Below are 21,231 nucleotides of genomic sequence, written 5' to 3'. Positions count from 1 at the left end.
AGGATGAGACCAGGTTGGAGAAGAGAATGAAAAATATGACTGAGAGATGGAGTTGGAGTGAGAGAGCATGCAATAAAAAAGCAGGAGACAGGAGAGAGAGGTGATGGAAATGGAGGGGAGAGAGAGCGATAGAAGGGTGAGATGAGATGAGTTGACGATACTTTTTCAGATAGCCGGCGAGGCAGAACGAGGAGGAATGGAGCGAGATAAGAGGAGAGCAGTCTCTGCATGTTTAGCTAAAAGGGAACCTTTTTCCCTCCTCAGCTTGTGGGCAACCAAGTGCCTGTCACATAACTACAGCCAACACCACTTTAATCAAGTTTTAATCAAGTGTTCCAGGGGCCGAGCAAAATCGCCAAATACAGACAGCTTCATCAAATCTTAACATTTCTATAGCCCTACATCTGCACTAACCTTGAGAAAATATGACATTTTAATTTCTATATTAAATATAATCCTAGATATTCCATATAGCATTTTTTTGATGATTCTTAATTTTTTTTTAAACTATGTATTTTTCCTCAAAAAACCTTTAGATCTATAGCTTAAGAAGAATTTCAGTCTTTTGTCCAACACGTTAATTTCATGATCAGAAAGCTGGAGCTGTTTGAGAGCCGCCTGGCTGCTCTTGCTTGGAGCCAGACCAAAAGGAAGGGCTGGGTCGACTGGTCGGTCCAGAAGGACAAGTAACATCAGCTATTGTGAGTCAGTCACGGGGCAGACAAGGAGGTGGGAGGGTTCAAGACAAATACATGGCAACCTCTAGCACACATTCATTAGGTCATATTACCAAGACTGTCAGCTTGGCAGACAGCACAATTATTACTGACTAGTGTAAACATTGATTGTGTGTGTGTGTGTGTATTTTTTGTGCGTGTGTGTGTGTGTGTGTGTATTTTGTGGGCATCCAATTGAGTTCCTTTGTCTAAATGCAGCGAGTGACGGAGGGAGGGAAAGATTGGTGAATGAAAAAAGAGAAATAGGCAGATGAGAAACAAAGCTAAAACTGTGTCCAAAGAGTTTGTCAGTATCATTACAGCAGCAGAATTCAGGCTGAGGCAGAGCTCTGCGGGGGAGGAGGTGAGCGTGGGGGGAGGAAAAGAACAGACATGGAGAGAAAGAAAAACACAGAGGGAAATGTGTTGGGAAGACAGAAATGTGAGCGCAGAGGAAGAGAGATAAGGAGAGGCTGGTGGGAGCGGGGGAAGATGAGAGGAAGAGTGGTGAGTGAGAGGAATGCCAGAGACAAAGAGGGGAGGAGAGGGAAGAAGGCAGGGGAGAAGAGGGACTAAATATATCAGCGTCTGATTCAACACAACACTGAGCTAGACATAACTATGGTTTATAGGACACCTGCCTCACTGGATGCTACAGCCCTGGATCTGCACACATGCACTTCTTGTACAATTGCCAACCTTGTGACAACTGAATTTACAAAGGAGACAACAGACTCTGTGTGTAGCCCCACACAGAGCGTACCCTGCAGAGAAGATGAATAAAACTGGCACTTTTAGTCTGAGGTCAAAACTCTGCAGAGAAGAGACAGACACAACCTGATCGGGGGGGAAGTAATCATTGTGGGATAAAGAAATTCTCCGCTCCCTGCGGATTGAAATGTGTTTAACTGCTATTTGCCTCAGCTGATTAAGTCTCCCCTCTGTTTCTATTGTATTCCAGCCTGCTCAACAAGCACCTTGCTCCCCCAGTATCGCCTCTTTATTCTCAGCCAGCCACCTCGCTGTAGTGTACAAATATATCACAGCGATACTGGTCGGGAAAATGACCTGCCATCTCCCACGTCCCCCAGGAGCTGACTGCCACTCATAACTCCACAATTCCTTGCTTATTTCAGCCACTCAGTGCCACATTCAAAGCTGATTGAAAATATGGTCGAGGCGTTGTTCCAGCTCCATTATCGTGTATTGTTTAGGTGTTTATGCATGATGGGCCTTTCGGTTTCAAAGTGAAGTAGATGGCGTCTGTAATGATCCAAGACATTTCGAGAAATATGCCGTGCAGGTAAATATAGAAGTAGAGGCTTTAGTTTCTGCAGTTTTTGCTGTAAACAAAAGCCACAATATAAGTTCAATTTCATTGAGTTCATGCTATGGTTGAACTACATGTTAAAGTGCCGAAAATAAAAAATATCAATATTAACAACTGTGGTCCCAATAGAGAGCAAAGAGTGATGTAAGTGCCGGCCCAGCCTGGTTATAATTTTATTCTCCTCAGCAACAGAGCAAGCTTTAAGCAACCTTTTGTTCTCAACACTTTTCACAGAGCAAATCATGTCTACAAAGCGATGGAATTAAACCACAATCTAATATGTCTTTGGTACAAGTGGGCTTTGACCTATCATTTGACTAACCCTGTTTGATAATGTGATTCAGAGCTAAGCTGGTCTCCATCGTCGCACTGCAATCCACTTTCCTCTGCAGGTCGGCTGACCCTTCCCTTGATGTGTGGGGGGCTGGCCTGTATGATCTGCATTGGTTTGTTAAAAGGCATGTGATTTCGCAAGGGGGAAAGGTTAAGACTCACACAACGACAAGAGCGTGCTCGTGACCTCTACCACATTCCCCCAGCAGAGAGAACGAAAGATAGACAACCGTAGAAGATTAATGCCTCCTGTCTCTTATTTCTTTCTCACAAGGAATACTCAAGTCCTGACCTGCTCACTTAATTTGAATTTCAATGGCTGCCTCAAACTCACCAGCGAGACACACACACAGTCGCACAAACAAAAAAAGTGATGCATGAATCCTGAACTTGTGTGTCATAGACCAGTCCTGCTTTACGCTCTGACCTTTCCAAAGAGAAAATTAAGTTAATCTATTTTTCCTTGCAGTGTTTGGATGAAGCGTGAGGCAGCCATTAATAAAGCCTTATGAATAACTAGAAGAAGAAAAAAACACTGGCACACTCTAGCCATTTCTGCTCACCCTAAAGTCTACATTAGCAACTTAAATGCAAATAAAACTCTTACTCCAAACACCGACAACTCGCTCTTTGAAGAAGCAAAACCTAAAAAGCATTATTGCTTCTGTCTAAGCTGTAGACCTGAACAGTGTGCAATGCAAACGCAGGCCAAAATTTAAGTTTTTTATGCAGGAAGTTCCTGAAAAAGAGAGATTTGAAAATAACGATAGGAAGTAAATGAATGCATTTGCAAAGCAGATGCAAATGGGTTAAGGCTCAGTCCAACAGTCTTTATTTTGATCTCATTTTCGGGTACTCACATGCATCAGTCTGTCAATAAAGAAGGGATATTGTGCAGCTACATATGGGGCTTAACAAGCACACTAGAACATGAAGCTCCTCGGTAAGCTGATTCAGACGGAGAAGAGGGATGGAAAAAGGAGAGAATCGTGGTAAAAGAGATTGACAGATTATGTAGGGTGAACACAACTGCTCTGACCACCACCAAAAACCTCTTAAAGCTGTTATCATGTCAAACAGGAGAAATCCTAGAAAGCCTTAGCTGCAGTGCTGCGCTATGAACATTTATTTTACTAGCTCCCGGCTGAGCACACAACCAAATCTTTTGCTTCACAGTAGATTTCTGTGTCATCCATCAATGTTTGGACTGTTATGGTTGTGTGTAAATAGATGGCGACAGGCAACGCTTGACGTGTTCCATCCAGCAAGCGTGACACGGTGTGCCCTACATCCAGCCTCGGTACGAAAGGAGCTGTGATGCCACAAATTTGGGTCACAGTGTTACCAAGTTGTGGCCTGTGTTCTTTCGGGAGCAGATATGAATGTGTGTGCACAGAGAGTGAGCATGTGGGGCTAGTTAAACTTTATGCACCGACTGTTTTCTAGCTGTGAGTTTCCTGTGCTGAGCTAAGCTAGTGTTCTTTCTGTCTCTCTCTCTCTTTGGAATATGGTCTTGATTACCAGGCCATTGCCTGTGGTAGCTGGCTGACAGTTATCCCAGCTATGCGTTTGTACTGGGGGGATCCCTCGCGAAGAAATGTGTCAGCCTCATCCGTGGTTTTATATGAGACTCTCGTTGCAGCCTTGTGCCATGAACATGATATGGCATGATGAGAAACCGGGAGAGGGAATATATATAGAGTTTGAAAGTGGAAATGGAGAGAAAGTGCTGTCTGCATTGTATTGTCCTTGTCCCCTGTACAGTTTGAAGCGAGGCTGAATATTTAATCAGTAAATACACAAAAATATGCACACAAATATCGCACACTATATTTATAGGCATCAACCTCAACAAGAATAACAGTGAAACAGGATCCTTAAACCATCTCCTGACACTAAAGTCAACAGTCTAATCATACTGGAGTGTTCCCACAACATCCTGAAATAAGGGAAATACCGTTTTCCTCTCTTAGCATTTCTGATTTACAAGTCATTCTTAAACTGGGGGTATGGACAACTACAGGATGAATATGGGGTAAAACTGAGTCAAATTAATATTATCTAAGTTGAGAAAATAATCTTTGCTGATGCTTTCGTGCTGACCTGTATTTTACAAAAACTCAACTTGGATTTTTCTTTTATCAGTTGCCTCCAGTTGCTTGAAATCTTTGAGGGGCTTCTAAAGGGTGGCATGCCAGAAAATCTCTGCCAAAAAGACCTCTGAGAAGGAGCACTAAGGAAACATTTTAGTTTTGCTCTGTGGTAGCAGCTCTCTCAGGCAGCAACAGCAGACAGATGGAGAGTTAAAAAGAGACTTAAGAAACAAAGCCTGTGGTGCAACAACACACAGGACACACCAAACCACTGTCTGCTGAGCAAATACACCAATATGTACTCATTCGTTCTTCCACCTCCACCTGCAACGTTTGCACACAGAGTAGGCATGCATACACACTGGAGAGAGAGCACGGAGGGCAACGCTGCAGCTGATGCACAGAGTAAACACAAACTGAAACCGATCACAACCACATACAGACGTGGGGCTGGGGCTTTACCAGAGTGGCGCCGGGGCAGGGCAGCGGCAGCAGCAGCAGCTACTAATTAAGAGTGGTTGGCTGAACAGCTATAGTTAGGGTAGAGCTGGAGGGCTGAGTAGAATAGGACGACAGGTCTGATACCATGTCTGCACGAGTCTGTGTGTGTGTGTTACTAGCAGCCCCAGGGCTGTAGGCTAGGGCCCCAGTTCAAGTCTTGCTGACTCAGATTCAACACTGCCTGTCTGGCTGCAATCCTGCTGGTACAGCTAGCAGGGGGAGAGCAAATTGCTCTTTCCCTGTCTGTTACTTTCTCCCACTTCTCTTTCCCCTCACTTATCCTGCTCCCCTTTCCCTGACTCTGTGTTTTACGCTGTGTTTTTGTAAATTGTTTCAGTTTCACTTCCTCTTTTTTTGCCTCTCATTCCCTCGCTCCACTTCCCAGCCACCCTGTCTTTTTCTCTCGCTCCCCCTTTCCTCCCCGTTCCAGACAGAGTCAATATGATTCGATGAGCTGTATTGGCAGTGGATTTGTTTCTGGAGCAGAGGTGGGGAATACAGTGGGAATCAAAACAGGAAATAAATTTGCTTCTACTGGTGAGGGCCTGATAAACACTTCCTTGACCATGATATGTCACATGAATCTTTTTCCTGACTCATTCGCTCTGTGTTCATTGTTCCACTTGTGGATACTGGCTGTCCCTGTTTAACTGCTGCAACTATAGGGAATCAGACTTGTTGGACAACTTTGGGGATCAACTGAACATACTTCATGAGGAGTTCATGATTTCCCGCCTGTCTGTTGGTTTATATGTTGTGTTTAAGCAAGGTTACTCAAAAACTACTGGCCAGATAATTTACGAAACGTGGATGTGGTATAGAAAGAACATAAAACAATTCGGTGCAGATCCAGATCACCATGGATCATCTGGGAATTTTGTCACTTTCCTTAAGGTTTCAAAATAGGATTTCTTCTTCAAAATTTTATATAGATGGAAAAAAAAGGGACATTTAGTGGAGTGATTTCTATAAATGTGTGTAATTCTGTCCAACTTCTTTGAATTTATTCTGACTTGGAAGAGGTTTGCGCTCACTAAGTGCCAGGTAATTTATTACATGATTAACTTTTGTGATCATATTTGCATACATTAATAGGGCATTATAACAATATAATAGGCTTGGCCTTGGCCGTAGGTATTTGGCGTGCCAGCTAATCCTATTGTTGTTGTCTCTTGGGCATATGTGGCGAGCTTAACGTTAAATCCTTGCTTTTGTGTCTTTGTGTCTCATTTGCTTCTGTCGAGCACCTGAAATAAGTCCTTCACATTTAAGTGTGGACCGGTTTTCAAAGTCATCCTCATGCATACCATGAACAAATGCTGTAGTTCAGAGAAAATATCACATCAAACAAGCTGAACATGACAGTATTTACATGTGGCTACCTATTGGACTGTCTTCATTCAGTTATGCCAATCTGCTGCATTCTCAGCATTTCTGAGCGGCCAAGAACGGAAAGTGAAATGGTTGACATTTGGATTCTTTATATCGTGGGAAGGTTAATGGCGGGAAATAGGCATGTTGCCATTTTTATGTGCCAGGTACAGGCCTTTCTTTTGCTTTCTCAGGACTGTAATTTACTGTGGTACTGGCTATATACATATAAACACACACTTGCATACGCAGACACACACTTGCTCTTTGTGTTTGCAGTCTAAACAGAGTGTTATAGTAGAGTGTGTCAGTTTATTGTTTGTCTGTTCCTCTCAGTGCTCCCTCATGTTTACCTCAGCAGAACAGTGAACTGCCATGGGAAAACTAGAGCACACAAGGCCTGAACTCGTGAGAGCACATTTATTTTTTCGACAAAGTATTGTAATTGCATTTCTGCAATTTGTTCATAATATTCTCTATGATACACGAAAAACACAGTGATCCGGAGAATTGGCTACGGAGTTTACCCAGACTATGCCTTTCACATATGCATAACGCAGCAGGAGGTTTTCTGCGAAGATTCCTTTAACATCCTCAACATTATTCAGGCGAGGGGTGGAGCAGCCGGGTGCAGCAAGCAGAGGTAGGGAGTGATGTAATAACTCGGCTGCTTAGATCACATGATCATGTTTACAGCACCCTGATACCGTCGTCAGCTCTCATCACAACAAACTCTCTTCACTTCTTCGTAGGTGGTTTCTATGTGTGTGTCACTGCTTTTCACCAGGACATATTTAGATATAGAGCCAGAACAATTGTCCAACCCAGTAGAAACTGCCCATCAACTATATCTGAACCAACATATTTCTGCTGTTGATAAAAACCCTAACATAGTGTAGCACTTGCTACAGTCTGGCCCAATGCCTGCCAATAGCTCGACCAACTGTTTCCTGTGAGCTTCCCATGGAGGTCAACCGTGAGGTGGTTACAATTGTTCTGAACTGGGCCATAAATGAACTAAAGCATAAAGTCTGAGCATTTGCGTTGTGACTGTTACTTAACCTGTGACATAATTGATGACACTGAGGAAGTCCCATTGTCTGCTTGTTTAAACTCTAACATTAAGATCTATCAAGATCATTGCAATGTATGAATGTGTGTGTGAAAGGGTGAAAAAAGCTTTACACTAAAGTGCTCTATAGATACAGACCATTTACCATTATAAAACTAGAATAAAGAGAAAAGTAATTGTGCTGTATGAGAAGAGGAATGGCATCAGAAGATTGTTATGAGTAAATGACATGTACCTTTAAAGAAGAGCTCAACATAGAGAGAGAGAGAGAGAGAGAGAGAGAGAGACAGAAGGACAGACGGACAGAGAGAGAGATACACTGAGGCTATGCCCATCCTCACTTTGGCAGAGTGCCAGGCCTGCTCCGACAGAGAAGGAGAGAGAGAAGGGGGGATGATGTGAGCGTGTGTTGATGTGTGTGTGAGGGGGCAAACATTCCCCTGGCAGGATCCCTGGGACCCAGCGGAGGGCAGGGTTCAGCCGCTGAAGGAGAGGCTGCGTGCCCAGCAGTCAATTAGCGGCTTGCATTTACACAACAAATGGAGCTCCCACGGCTTCTCTAGCGCTCACACACGCGCACACACCACATATGAGTGTATCCACTCAGCGCTCATCAGCACACGCCGACGCAAGGTCAGAGCGATGGGGAGGGAGGGAGAGAAATAGAGAGTCGGAGAGAGAGAGAGAGCAAGGGGCCAGCTATCTGTTGGAGTGGTACTCTACAAATACTAACTCATTGGTTGTATCAAAAACACACGCAGGGCAACGGTGAGCACAAAGTAACACAATCTCGACCGCCGCACACTGCAATGATACAGCAGTGTTTGCGGATAATTATCTAGATTGTGGCGACCTGCCATGGTCCAATTTGCCCAGCCAGAGTTTCATAATGATCCGAAAACATTTTTACACTCATCATAATAACAACTGATTTGTAACTTGGTGTTTTGCACTGTTGGTTCATTGCAGAGCTGTAGTGTGCAGCACTCCATTCCTCACCGTCCCTCTCATGGCAGAACTTGGCATAAGATTGCTAATTTCTGGTTTAGCTGTGCACGTTCCAGTGGCAGGCATGCAGTTCTCGACAGGCAGGGACACCTTGGTATAACACCTGTCCTCTATGTGTACCTGTCATTCAGGAGCATGTGACAGCATACTGCATGGCTTTTCACTGGCCAATCACAATAATCTACCTTCATCGGCCTAACCCTCAGCACCTTCCTCCTCTGACAGCTCCTGCCAAAGATAGATTTAAATACTGAAACACTTTATAGACATGGCTTAGAGAAATACTCCACAAGCCCATCTGAAAACGTTATATTAGCTGAGTTGATAAGCTGGGTTTTGTGGTCACACTATTCTCTTATGCTGCTTTGCCTCTTCAAATAGAAACGGTTTGAGAAAGGCCTCCACCCAAAAAATCAAACCATCATGCACCAAAGCACACCAAATGAACCCAAAACAAAAACTAATTTAGCGGGTTGTTAATTTAACTGGACTGGCAGCAGCCAAATATTAAGTCTGTATGATAAGTCATAGAATAAAGCTGATCTGAGGCTGCTAACCAACACTCTGGTTTCTGGGAGATGGACACAGAAGTGAAGAAAGAGGAAAGACAGAAGAAGGGAATACAGTGAGGCAAAAAATACAGGGACGGAGTAAAAAACATTTAGCCTCACTCAGAAACCTTGGGGATAACTGCCATGTCAGGGTGACGTGTCAACAGGAGCAGAAGTCAATACTGTTGACTCAGTTAATCAGGCAATACACTGTCAGGAGCGAGTGGAATTCCCTTCAATCTTTCTTTGCCGTGCTAGAGTGAAAAAAAACACGTTTCAGGGCCAGGCATGCAAAAGGGCATATTCAACTTTAATGTGTAGTGAGAAAGGTTACGGACACAGGGACACCAAGCCACTAAGGTTATGTGACAACAGTAGATTTGAAATTGTATGAAAAGCTTCCTACCACCTTTTGCTAAACAACAACAACAAGTGTCTTAACTTCAAACCATTTGTCATCTTCTACCACTGACATTCAGGCGAGAACTGCCCTGTCTTGTGTGTTTGTGTGTCTGTGTTCTACTGCTTTCAGACATGATATAAATTCTGCAGTGCCTCCATATTTTCTCCGGAGGAGCTGCATGTGCGAAGGCAATTGTCCAAGTGAGACAGAGAGTTACGGTGATAAGAGCTGAGCTCGGTGTCTGTGTATTGTCAAGAAAATAATGTTATCTACTCAGTAGAGTTAATACGTCATTTCCGGTCCACGCTGCTGCACCACCTCTCACCTGAATAATTCAGAGTATGTTACTGTTGTCAAAGCGTCTGTGCAGAAAACCTCTCACTGTGTTGTGCATATGTGAAAAGCTAACTCTGGGTAAACTCCGTAAACAATTCTCCAGATTTTATCTGCAGGTCATTTCTGTAAACGGCTTTAGTGACTCAGGAATTTGACTTTTCCAGTGAATGTGGCAAGCCAAAGTAAATGCGAGGAAGATGTGGGTCTATTCTGTAGATGATGATGTTGTGTCAGTTTGGAGTCTGTGTATGAATCTTATCATTGGCGGGTCGTCACTGCCCATCTGCCCTCTACCGACTCCATTTACTCAACTCTCTGTCTATACATCAATCTGTCAGGGACAATTATTGATAAAATGAGACCAGTGGTAAGTGGATGAGAGGTGATCTGCACCATACAGCAATCAAACCCCAACCAGTCTCTCTCTCTCTCTCTCCCATCTCCCTGCCCCTTCCAGCTGTGCTCTGAACAGGCCCTTAAATCACTCGGTCCAGGCCCTTTGATTGGTTGACCTCTGTGCATGATTAAACAGCCATTTTCATCATGTCCTCCATAGTAGAGTGACAGAACGAGTAAGAGGGCGATGAGGGTGTGGGGTGGTGGGTGAGCGAGCCCAACCAATTGGGATCTCTCCACATCGATGATGACAAACATTTACCATGAAGGAGTAAAGTTGGCCATGAACCCCGGTATCAGGACAGACAACACAGACCTGAGCTGGCCAATATGTTCACATTATTTCAAATTACCATGATAATGACAAGGCTGTTTTAATACATCATAACCTCTGTTGGCAAACTTTGGGTGTTTGTCCTGATTAATTACACTGAGTTTTGATCGATTCAATTTCCTGTGCCAGATTCGGATAATGTGTTAAAATGTGGATTCAAGTCGATTTTGGGGAATTTTGCTTTATAGTCCAGCCTAATGCAGACAGTGTTATACAACTGCTATAAGAATGTATGTATGCTTTCATAAAGGCCACAGAAAGCATACAGTACAATTTGCACATCTTACTGTTTAATGCTCCCCATGAATTATGCAGATCATCAGCAAGTTGTTAAAGAGGATTTCATAAGAGACTGAGATGTTTGTACCACACTATAATGTTGGATAGCTAACAGGATATCACTGGGTCACAATCATCAGTCCTGTGAACAGCAGAACTTAACACTAATTCCATGATTCCATCTAATTCCATCAGCAGTCCATAGAGAGGGAGAATTTAATTTCCTCCTCTTCTCTGAAACCAAATGTCTCATTCAGTAAAATCGCCACCCCACGAAACATCTGTTTGGCTCCCAAATAAAAAAAGCTGTAAAGCTGGTGTGGCGGGGTCGCGTAATAAAGCTGTTCCAATGCCGTGTTCAGTCCTTAATTAAAGCTTGACTCAGCTGCTCTGAGTTTTTGTCGTCCTCCTTTCTCAACGCTCTCTCTTCGTCTCCACCCTGACTTGCATACAAGAGCTTCTGTCTGCAGCAGTATTTATTATTCTTTGGTGCGAGCAGCCGTGTTGCTGTTCTGAGTTAGCTAGCGTTGCCAAGATCCCTCCCTCACTTCTCTGTTGTCTTCTTCTTTCTGGCCGAGGTGCAGGCTCTGGCATCGTTTTGTTCAGAATTCTCCTATCCCGCCCTTTCAAAAATCTAAATGCTCAAGGCTTTTATGTTGCTGCAGCTACAAGCAGACTGGGAGACGGGCTACTTTTGAAAATATGCCTGTGCTGCGGCCAAGTCTGACTGCAGCACTGATTGCAAAGGGCAGGATGAGGTGTCTCTCTTGAATCAGCTAAAAACAGTTTTTGCCATGTTTTGCTATCAATGCATGTGGCAATGGATCTGAAAGGCATCTTTCTAAATAGTTTGGGAGAAATTATTTTACTGTAAGTTGATGATATCCTTGGATGGAAAATTTAACTTTTTCTTTCCAGTTTATTGGTTGAAATATCAGTCATTGGTTTTATGCCATTGTTTTCAAGCTGCACTCATCAACCGGTGTTGCCACAAGCGCCAGTAAGACAAATACTTTCTGTTATGTGTCAGAGGGCAGGCTGAGAGTCTGCTGCTGCACTGGAGGCTATGTCATGCTGACTTCAAGAGCCAAATGAGGTCACAATTGGGTATCAATTGAAAGCCGAGCCAATGAACTCAACAGCCACATTCTTCTACAAGCAACGGAAAAAAAGAGAATGGTGAATCTTGGTGAGGCAGAGAGGGAGGACAGCCCGAGAGAAAGGAAGCAACTCCTCCCAGCTGCCACGCATCAGCACATCACTCCAGTCACAAGTTACACACCCCATTTCATTTGGAATGCAGTGGCCCGACAAGAGCTGCATGGTAACACACATTCCTTCATGTTAGCTGGCTGTTTCGTCATATGCTCAGCCTCCTTATCTGCCCCCGAAAAACTACCAGCTGAGAAAACCGACTCACCATGGCAAACTTAAGGAGAGTCAGAAGCGAGCAGTGAGACCTTAAATCTTTCTACTCTACACAATCTCTCTTCATGTGGGAAGTTGGATGTCAATGACCTGTGTGACAGCTCCCGGTGGGGGAAAGAATGCCAGGGTCTGAGGTAAAAACTGGAGACATTATGGGACAGCAATGTGTAGCTCATACTCACAACCACCTTCATGTACCATCCCCATAATGCAGTAGCAGCTCAGAAGTTCACCCCTGGTTTGGGCAAAAAGCAACAAGAGGCCCCCTGGCAATAAATCCTCCTTGGCCCATTCCGGCTTTAAAGTAGGGATCAGTCTAACCTTTGACCTCCTCCTATCATACCCCTTCTTCCAGGTTTTTAGGCCTCCTCCTCCTGTTCCATTTCTGGTTACAATCAACACCCCACCCCCTTCCCGGCGGTCCACTATTGTCTCGCCTGAAGTACTTATTCCCAGAGTACCCCTGCTTTTCTTGCCTCTCCTCTGCAGGGGGTCAGTGGGGGATAGGCAACTTAAAAGCACCCCGGGACTCCATTGCAGCGTGGAGGTAACCGTGGTCTGCTAAAAGAATTAGGCTGAGCAGCCACCAGTGTTTTGCACCACATGTCATCGAGTGGTTTTCCCCTTAACAAGCGTTGTAAGGGAGGAAAGGGAGGGAAACAGGGTTTTATGATGCTCAAGCACATGTTTCCACTGAGAGGGCTGAGGAAAAACAACACGTCTTTCTGGAGCATCCCAAAACTTTAGTCTAAAGATGTTGAATGTTAGAAAAAGTAGCTCCAAGGAGTTTGTAAAGGAAGAGTGAAGCAAGGATATACAAAAGTAAATAGATTAAACCTTGGCATTAAACCCACAGTATATTTGTAGTTGGCTGCCTCTGAACCTCTTGTAGCATTTAGCCTTTTTGCCTTACAAGCCTTTGGAGAGTATTTGCATTGATTTGCAAAAGGTTAGGGTAGTATTACTGGGTAACTGTAGCACCAGTGAAAAGAGGAAAAGTCCCTTGTACATGTGTACATGGTCGACATGCTATGCAATGGCACAATGCCAAAACACAATGGAGGCCAGACGGAGCGAGCTACTCATCACTTCTCCCTCTTTAACCCTTTGAGAAGAATACAAAAGAGGGAGCTGAAAAAGAGGCTGTGGAAAGAAAAGGAAGGCATGAGAGGGAGGAGGTGTAGGATATTCTATTCCGCTTGAGGGGAGTTTCAGACTACATTTGATATTTGACAACTTAAATTTTGCTCCACCTTAAGCACAGGGGAATAGATGCAATGATCCAAACAATTTCTTAACGATTCTTTATTGATTACAGCTGCAGAGCAAGTAAACCCATTCTTACTACAAAGTATAAACCGATTGTGCTACTATTTATGTTCCAGTTTCCTTCAAAATAACATGTCTGTGGTACTTTTGGACAGCTGCTACTAACAACATCATTTGTAATGTAGGCTACGATTTCATGCTTCTTTCAGTCAGAAAAGTTTTGAGTTTGCCCAAAAAACATGATAGATCCCATTTGGACCTGCTTTAGAAAAGTAGTGACTGAGACTTAAACAAGGATAGGAGAAAGGCTGGGAAGTGCTCCAAAGTGATGTAGGGCCAAAGCTACCCCAAATCTACCCCTCTTTCTCCAGCTGAAGTGGGATCGCATGGAGGATTTAAGAGGCCCTTTCTGCAGATATGAAAAATGTTTTTTTTTTCTCTATTGACAGGTTTTCAGTAAAGTGTCTGCCTACTTAAGGTCTCACCAAACACCCAACTAGCCAGAAGCACCAGCCCACATATAAAGAGCACCAGGCACAAAGGGGGGGGATAAATGGTAAACACAATTTATGAAAGAGCTCTTATCGTCATCTTGTGTGTGTGGTTTATGAGCCTTGGCGCATGTGTCAATGTGCAACTGAGATCACAAGCAAACGTTAAGCAACTAGAGAAGAGGCAGAGTGATCCTACCTGTGTCCTTTGCGCATATGCACACACGTTCTCAATGCCCACCTCTCCGCCTTGGGGGCAACTCCACCTTACTGCTGAGCTCTCTGAAATCAGTCGGCCTTCGTTCTTAAAACATGGGGCTTGTTTCCGGCTTGGTGTCAACACAGCCACACTAAAGGGGCAAGGTAGGCAGCTAGCTCATTTATTGGCTAGGCTATGACCATGCTTTCCCTGGGCAAGTGGCTCTTTTTAAAAAGGCCATTCTTCTATTGATCTTATTTACAGGACAGGGGACTGGAGACATGCTCAAGTCTTTAAGATTCTCCCTGTTAAATACAACAGAAAGCAGGACAGTGTGTGTGTGTGTGTGTGTGTGTGTGTGTGTGTGTGTGTGTGTGTGTGTGTGTGTGTGCGTGTGCGTGTGTGCGTGTGCGTGCAAGAAGGGGGATCGAAAAATGGAAGACAGGAATGAAGTGGAGAGAAGGAAGAAAAGGTAGTAAGCAATTACAAGTTGTTGCACCATTAACATTAATTACAACAATAAATACAGATGAGCCTGTGTAAACTCTGTTTCATCTCCTCCACAAAAGGAGACTGTTACCTTACATTAAACACAAGGACTCACCTTGTTAATGCACACATTCAAATTAAGACAGCATTATGTTTACTGATATACAGTGTGCACATCAGCAAATTCACAAAGACTTAGCATTACTTATCTCAATGCAAATACATGCACAGGCTCACACCCACAGTGCAATGTCTCCTCTCTCACACAGTGGTTCTCATTAACAAGCCAAACATGCCTGAAGAGGCAGACAGACTCTAGTGAGCACGGTAAACATCCAGTAGACTCCCTCATCTAAACTGAGACTATCTGAAAATCAACAACACACACTTTCTGCCGATTTTACTGACAGACTGGGCCAGATACAGTTGATTCATTTAGAGATCAATAGATTTCCTCTGAACCCGTGTAATTTAGTGTGCTTCACTGAAAGGAAACTTATGAAGACAGAACTACCGTATACCATGGTTTACATTGCTCAGAAACTGCTGACAGTAATAGAAAAATGAGGAAGAAACCACAAATGGGCTGGTAAGTTAAAATTTGTAGTTGGATTAACTTTTGTCCAAATAAACATTTTTTTCTTCTAAAGCGCCTGAATCGGCATACAATTAAATAGTTGACAATGGCTTCAAAATAAATTGGGGGATGGGGATGGATCCAATCCCAGATGACATTGGGTGAGAGGTGGGGTACACCCTGCACAGGTCGCAAGCATATCACAGTGCCAACAAGTAGAGCTAAACAACTATCTATGCAAACATTCATATCCATAGGTCATTTAAAGTCTCCACTCCACCTAAGCTGTAAGTCTTTGAACCGTGGGAGAAAGCTGGAGTGCCCAGAGAAAACCCACACAGACATGGGAAGAACATGCAAACTTAGCACAAAAAGACCCCAGTCTACGCTCAGGTTCAAACCCAGAACCTTCTTGCTGAGAGGCAACAAAGTCCCCTTTAAAATACTCTTTACAGAAAACTAAGAAGGGAGAAGAATAAATTACACACGAATGATCACCAAAATAGAAATTACGAGGTGCAAACTACCAGACCAGCTGTGCACCACAGCAATAAAATGACAGACCAATACAGATGATAGGTTTTGTCTAATGTTACAGGAAGGAGCTGTGACATCCTGATCGATAGGAGTCCCCAGCTCTTCTTCACAGGAGGAAATGCAACGAGAGAGGCAATTTTTTATGTCCATGCAAATCCGAGACCGAGGCCGCCAGGTTGAGTCAGTGTCTGAGGGGAGATGGACAGAAGGCTTACAAGAGCATTAGCATGCCACAGAGGGAACCTCATGAGCTGTGGCTGTGCCCACAAGTGGCAGAGGGGGGGATTTCTCTACACAAGGGCACTGGGTCAGAAGTGGAACCGGGGTCAGTCCTGCATCTTTGGACCTTCAGGCAGAATCTTTATTCTGACTGTTAATTCACAGTTGTGATGTGGCACAAGACCATGGTTCAAATACAACCAATGAGGTTTTTTCTTTATTATTTGGAACAGAACCCAATTCACAAATAAAAAGGTTATCAATATGACAGAGAGAATAAACCCAATGCAGTCCTCCTGTCAATAAAATTGAACTGCCCACAAAACGGTGAACAGGAGAATGTATTCATGAACTGTTCTTCCCTCTGCTTTACATTTCAACCAAACTCATCAACATCTCGCTGAACAAAGGGACACAGTGTAAATGATGTACTCCAACAGAGGACACAGAGTTTATTTTCAATTTGAAACCAGATTAACAGGCATGTTTTTGATACTGTCAGAATGGCAGAGATTTTACTATTTCAAGTTGTCTTGAGTGAGTGGCCTTTTTAGTGCCTGCTTCAAAAAGCAACCTCGTACCCGAGCAGCTGTCACTTTCAGCAGGCACTGCCGAGGACGGAAGCGGGGGAGGGGCTCTTTGAAGGAATGGTTAAAAGTAGGCGATAAAAATAAACTGGGAGAAGAAAATTAATTATACATAACAGACAGTTCACTTGGATGAGCACGACAGAGACAGAGAAACTAAAGCTGCTTCCCTCAAAATAAGCCATTCCTGGCTGAGACATTTCTACTCTGCCGCCGCAGAGGTAATATTTAGTTGGCTGCATGTGAAGTGAGGGATGCAACAAAGAATATTTTTCGAGAAGGTCAAGGCTTCAAACAATACGGACCTCGCTTTCATTTAAAATTCAACACACTGGCAGTCCACACTTCATGCATACTCTCTAATTCAGGCGGTTTCCAGGGACCAAAATAAAGCTGCCAGCCCTGAGCGTTCCCTTCGCCTTCAAAATGTGATGAAGCTTGCAGATACCTCGGTCTGCTTTTAAATTCGCCTCTGATTGGCACTGATGAGGTTTTATGCAGCTGGCTCGCCTGCAAACTCACCTCTTGATATGATTCGTAATGCACCAACGTTCTGCAGTGCAATACCACCCACTGACACACAATCCCAGCTTTTTACACAGGCCAAATGGAGGTCATTCCTACTCGAGCAGTCAGTCAAGACATGCCCGCCAGGTATTGGCTAGTGAGTTTATTTCATATTAAGGCTTGTCGGCTGGAGAGGTGTTAGCACCACGAGAGCTGAGGGTGTGTGTGTCTGCAGATGTGTGTGTGTACAACAGCAGGGCCTCCGGGTAGAGGCCCGCTGCTGGTCCCTCTTTAGTGCGTTTTAATATAGCTGCTGCTGTGCGGCTCCTAGCCTCAGGGCGCCTCGCAAACCCAGTGAGACCAAGTAAAAACACTCAAATAGAGGAAGAGATGACGGGACCAGGTTCAGGAAGAAAGAAAGGTGACAACATGAAGAAGTAGGAGACGATATGACAGAAGCAGGAAAACATCAAACAAGAGGAAACCATGAAGAGAAAAAGAGCAAGAGACAGAGAAGCACAGAATAAAACACACATGCAGCAGAGCGCCAGCATCGCATCTAACCTCTTTAAGAAGACTGACACAAATGAAAACCTATGTAATAAAAATACACCATCTCCACCAGCTATGATATGAAAGTAGATGTTGCATTACAGTGCAGCTGTGCCAAGGAAGCCCTCAATCACACACGGGGGACAGAGTTTAGACCATGACATAACCCACACTCTCTGATATAGCCCCTGCGCTGGTTGGGGAAGGGATCCTCTTTCGCTAGTAGTAAACGCTTCACCCTGCACCAAGCAGCAGCAAAGGACAGAGACGGCCAGGCTCAGAATTGTAGCAGTGGTGAACAGGTAGAAAAATGACTGCTGGAAATAGTGCAAGGGAATCTGGAGAGGCTCAGGAATAGACTGATGATGTACAAGACCTTACATGTGGTCTTTTCTCCAGAAAGGTAAAAGAAGATCGCAGGTAGGGGGAAACCAGCATGCAACTAGAAAAGGAGTGCAGGTGCATGAGAGAGAGGGAGAGAATGGGGAGGTAGATCAGAAAAAATACAATGTGTGGTAAAGTAAGGGAAACGACTTCGGAGCAGAATTTTGCATTCTAGCCTCACACACACACTGCACGCCGTGAGTGTGAGCATAGTCTAGCGGCATGCAGCATGAAAGCCATGAATCACAGCACAGTATACCCTGAAGAATAGAGTTAGGCTGAAAGTCTTTTCTCATATATAAAAAATTTCACTGACCCAGTGAAATAGATTTTCACTCCAGCTGAGAAACTCCCACATGAGCTTGAGAGAATTTTCATTCAAATCCAGCCCTTCATCAATATATGCACTAAAACTAAATATTTAGGGCCAGGCTTACTGTGCCAATTCACAATTCAATTCTCACTTGAGCACAGCTCTTGGGCTCTGTCATCCATCTACAATCTCATTAGACCTTGAATATGCCGCTAACTGAAAAGTCCCGCGGAATGTGACAGGGGGCAAACCACACAAAGGCAAGACCAGAGGGGTGCAAAGTGCACATGTCAGCTTGAATTCCAGAGTTTGGACAACGCCGATTTACCCTTCACGGCACCAGACAGACCGAACAGGGCAGACTTTCAAAAATTCACGACACTGCTGGTCTATTGTGGGGCAGATCTGTATCATAATTAGGGAAGATTGAGGCAAATTGCTAGTAATTCTCTGGCTGGGTTGCCAGCTTTCATGTGAAATGCCATGCAAGGTTACAGGTTTGGAACAAAAAAAGAACTTCTGAAGAAGTCGGCTGTATGAGGAACTGAAATAATAATGATCGAGGTGAGATTGTTGCCTGCAGATTTCCCGCAGTACGATAGTAAATTAGGTCAGATAAGAATGTGTGATTTTTGGGAAACTGTAAACAAGAACCAATACCCCAAGGATCCGTGGCTATTCATTGGATAAACACTGTTTCTCTTAAAGGGAGCAAATAATAACATTTGGTCATTTTGGAATTCCGCCAGCGAAATAGAAAAAGGTGGGATTAGAGAGCCCTTAAAAAAAAAACAGCTGAAGGAGCACACCTCTGTTGTGTGGTGGGAGAGATGTCAGTGAGTCTGTGGTCAAATGATTTAAAGCTGTGACTGGGCACCACCTCTTAAACAAACACTCATGTCATGGTTCAAATCCCACATTTACATGTGAATGCTGGCCATCACATTGAACTTTCAATAAGAAGCTGCTGCACGAGTGAGCTCGGGCTAAAATGGGTCATGTCACTTATGATAAAGAGTTAGCACATTAGTCACATATCGCCTGTTCTCAAGTGGTGCAACAGTAGATAAATACACCAATCACTGCGGGTAGGTTTACATAGGGGCTTGTTTAAATGGCCCAAGGAGTCCTTCAGTCTTAAATGAACACTGGAGCGATGTTTGTCTATATGCTCTGTTCTGGCCCCTCAGTCAGTCACCCAGTCCTCGTGCTGCTCCTCCAGAAAAAGGTTCAGATCGCGTCTCAGCCTTTGCTCGGCTAATGTGATGCACGAACACATGTTGAAAACGCTCCAAATGAGTTCACGTAGCGTGCGTGGTGGACGGGGGGGTGGCTGTAATTTGGTTAACTAGGTTTTGATTAAAAAGCCAGAAGTGAGGAGAATCCTATGGAGGGACGAGGAGGTTTTCAATGCGCACTCCTCACACCCAGACAGCCCGCACCGCTCCACGCGCGCTCACACGGGGAATTCAATTGCTGTCGAACAACAAAAGCCACAAATTGCCTCCCATTCGTTAGCAGATTAACGCGCTTTTCACGCCGCGCGGACACAATTTCTAATTATTTCAAAGCTAATAAAGGAATCGATTTCTTTTAAAAGCACCCCCCCCCCCTCCTCGCTCCCAGCCCTCTGGAGACATCCAGCACAACTCCTCCCTGAGGTCCGTTTAGGAAAATATTGGACGGGCTCCACTCAGATGTGAGGAAATAAACAAGCGCGGAGGCAGCGCAGCCTCCCCGGACTGTTTACCCGGGCGACAGCGGGCGTCAGCTCCGTGAATACCTGGGATCACGCACGGCGGTGTCGGCGATGCAACAGCCCCACGCAGCCCGCCAATGGCCCCCCATGTGTGCCCCCCTCTCAGCTCGGGTTCTTCAGGGGCAACACTGCAAGTTATCACCCGCAAAAAAGTGCTGCTTTTTACCGCAGCAACTCACCTCACTATGCACCAAATCCCAAGCAACTTCCTACAAAACGACGAGGAAAAAAAGCAGCCATTCCTCAGTTCGCGCTCCAGGTGTACGGAGTTAGATAAAAACATTTAAAAAGCAGGAAGTATTTTGATTCGTTTACTGAACTAAGCGAGCTTCTTATTTAGTTCAGTGTGGGTCAGTCACACATTCACCACAAGCCGACACACACACACACACCTAAATGACTGGCTTCCTTCGCCTCTCGTCTTTTTTTACGACCCCCGGTTCGGCTCGGGTCTACCAGCACCTCTTGGAGGAGCTAGCCGCGGAGAGCGAGGGGGACGCGGCGAGAGAGAAAAAGAAAAGCCCACCACGACACAAACTCCGTCTCAGGAGCCGCCGACAGAGAGAGAAAAGAAACGCCGTCAACCTAAACGTGTGACCGGCTCCGCCACCCGCCGGCTCCCGCTCCACAGTTGTTCCCTCCGGTACTTACAGATTCAGGTGATCCTCAGGACGCGTGTCCTCACCATGTTGTTTGCTTTTTAAATTCCAAAACTTGCCGACATTTCCACTCTGCTCACACGGAGTGGAGGTGCTCTCTCCCTGGCTGCTCCCTGCGTGTGAATGGAGAGGAATGCGGCTCCGCTCCGAGGAGTAGGAGGAGGCGCTCCGCTGCTGCAGTACCACACCGAGCCCATAGAGGGCGCCCTCAACCCTGGTGTGTGAGGGTTCTGGTGGGGGGGGTGGGGGACTTCAGATGAGATAAGATCGAGTTGATCGATCCACACATCGGGGAAATTCACTTGTTACAGCAGCTGACAAGAGGTGGACAAGAGATAACAAGTATAAAGAGGAAATACAATAAAAATAAGAATTTTATTTTAGAATATGTACCTCATATTAACCTTTCACTACATAAATAGTTTGTATAGAAATGTTATTGAGTAAAGTGGCAAAGGATAATTGTACGAGCATGTAACAAGTGTATTTATGCATAAGTGGGCCATAATGAGATATTGAGATGACGTGCCCATAAATG

The 21,231-nt window shown here is 44.6% G+C and overlaps 1 protein-coding gene across 4 annotated transcripts in view; it reads right to left on the bottom strand.

Annotated features, from left to right (window-relative positions):
• LOC128452465 (plexin-A1) overlaps positions 1-20,836 on the bottom strand; it is a 185,222-nt gene extending 164,386 nt beyond the window's left edge. For all 4 annotated transcript variants that reach the window (XM_053435529.1, XM_053435531.1, XM_053435530.1 and 1 more), the window contains exon 1: positions 20,686-20,836. The gene's annotated coding sequence lies outside the window, so the exon portion shown is untranslated. The remainder of the gene's footprint in view (positions 1-20,685) is intronic.
• Between the last annotated feature and the right edge of the window lie 395 nt (positions 20,837-21,231).

The sequence above is a fragment of the Pleuronectes platessa genome, chromosome 2 (genome assembly GCF_947347685.1).
Source record: "Pleuronectes platessa chromosome 2, fPlePla1.1, whole genome shotgun sequence".
NCBI classification, from domain to species: Eukaryota; Metazoa; Chordata; class Actinopteri; order Pleuronectiformes; family Pleuronectidae; genus Pleuronectes; species Pleuronectes platessa.
Note: the sequence above shows the minus strand (reverse complement) of the source record. Positions and strands in the feature narration are given on the sequence as shown.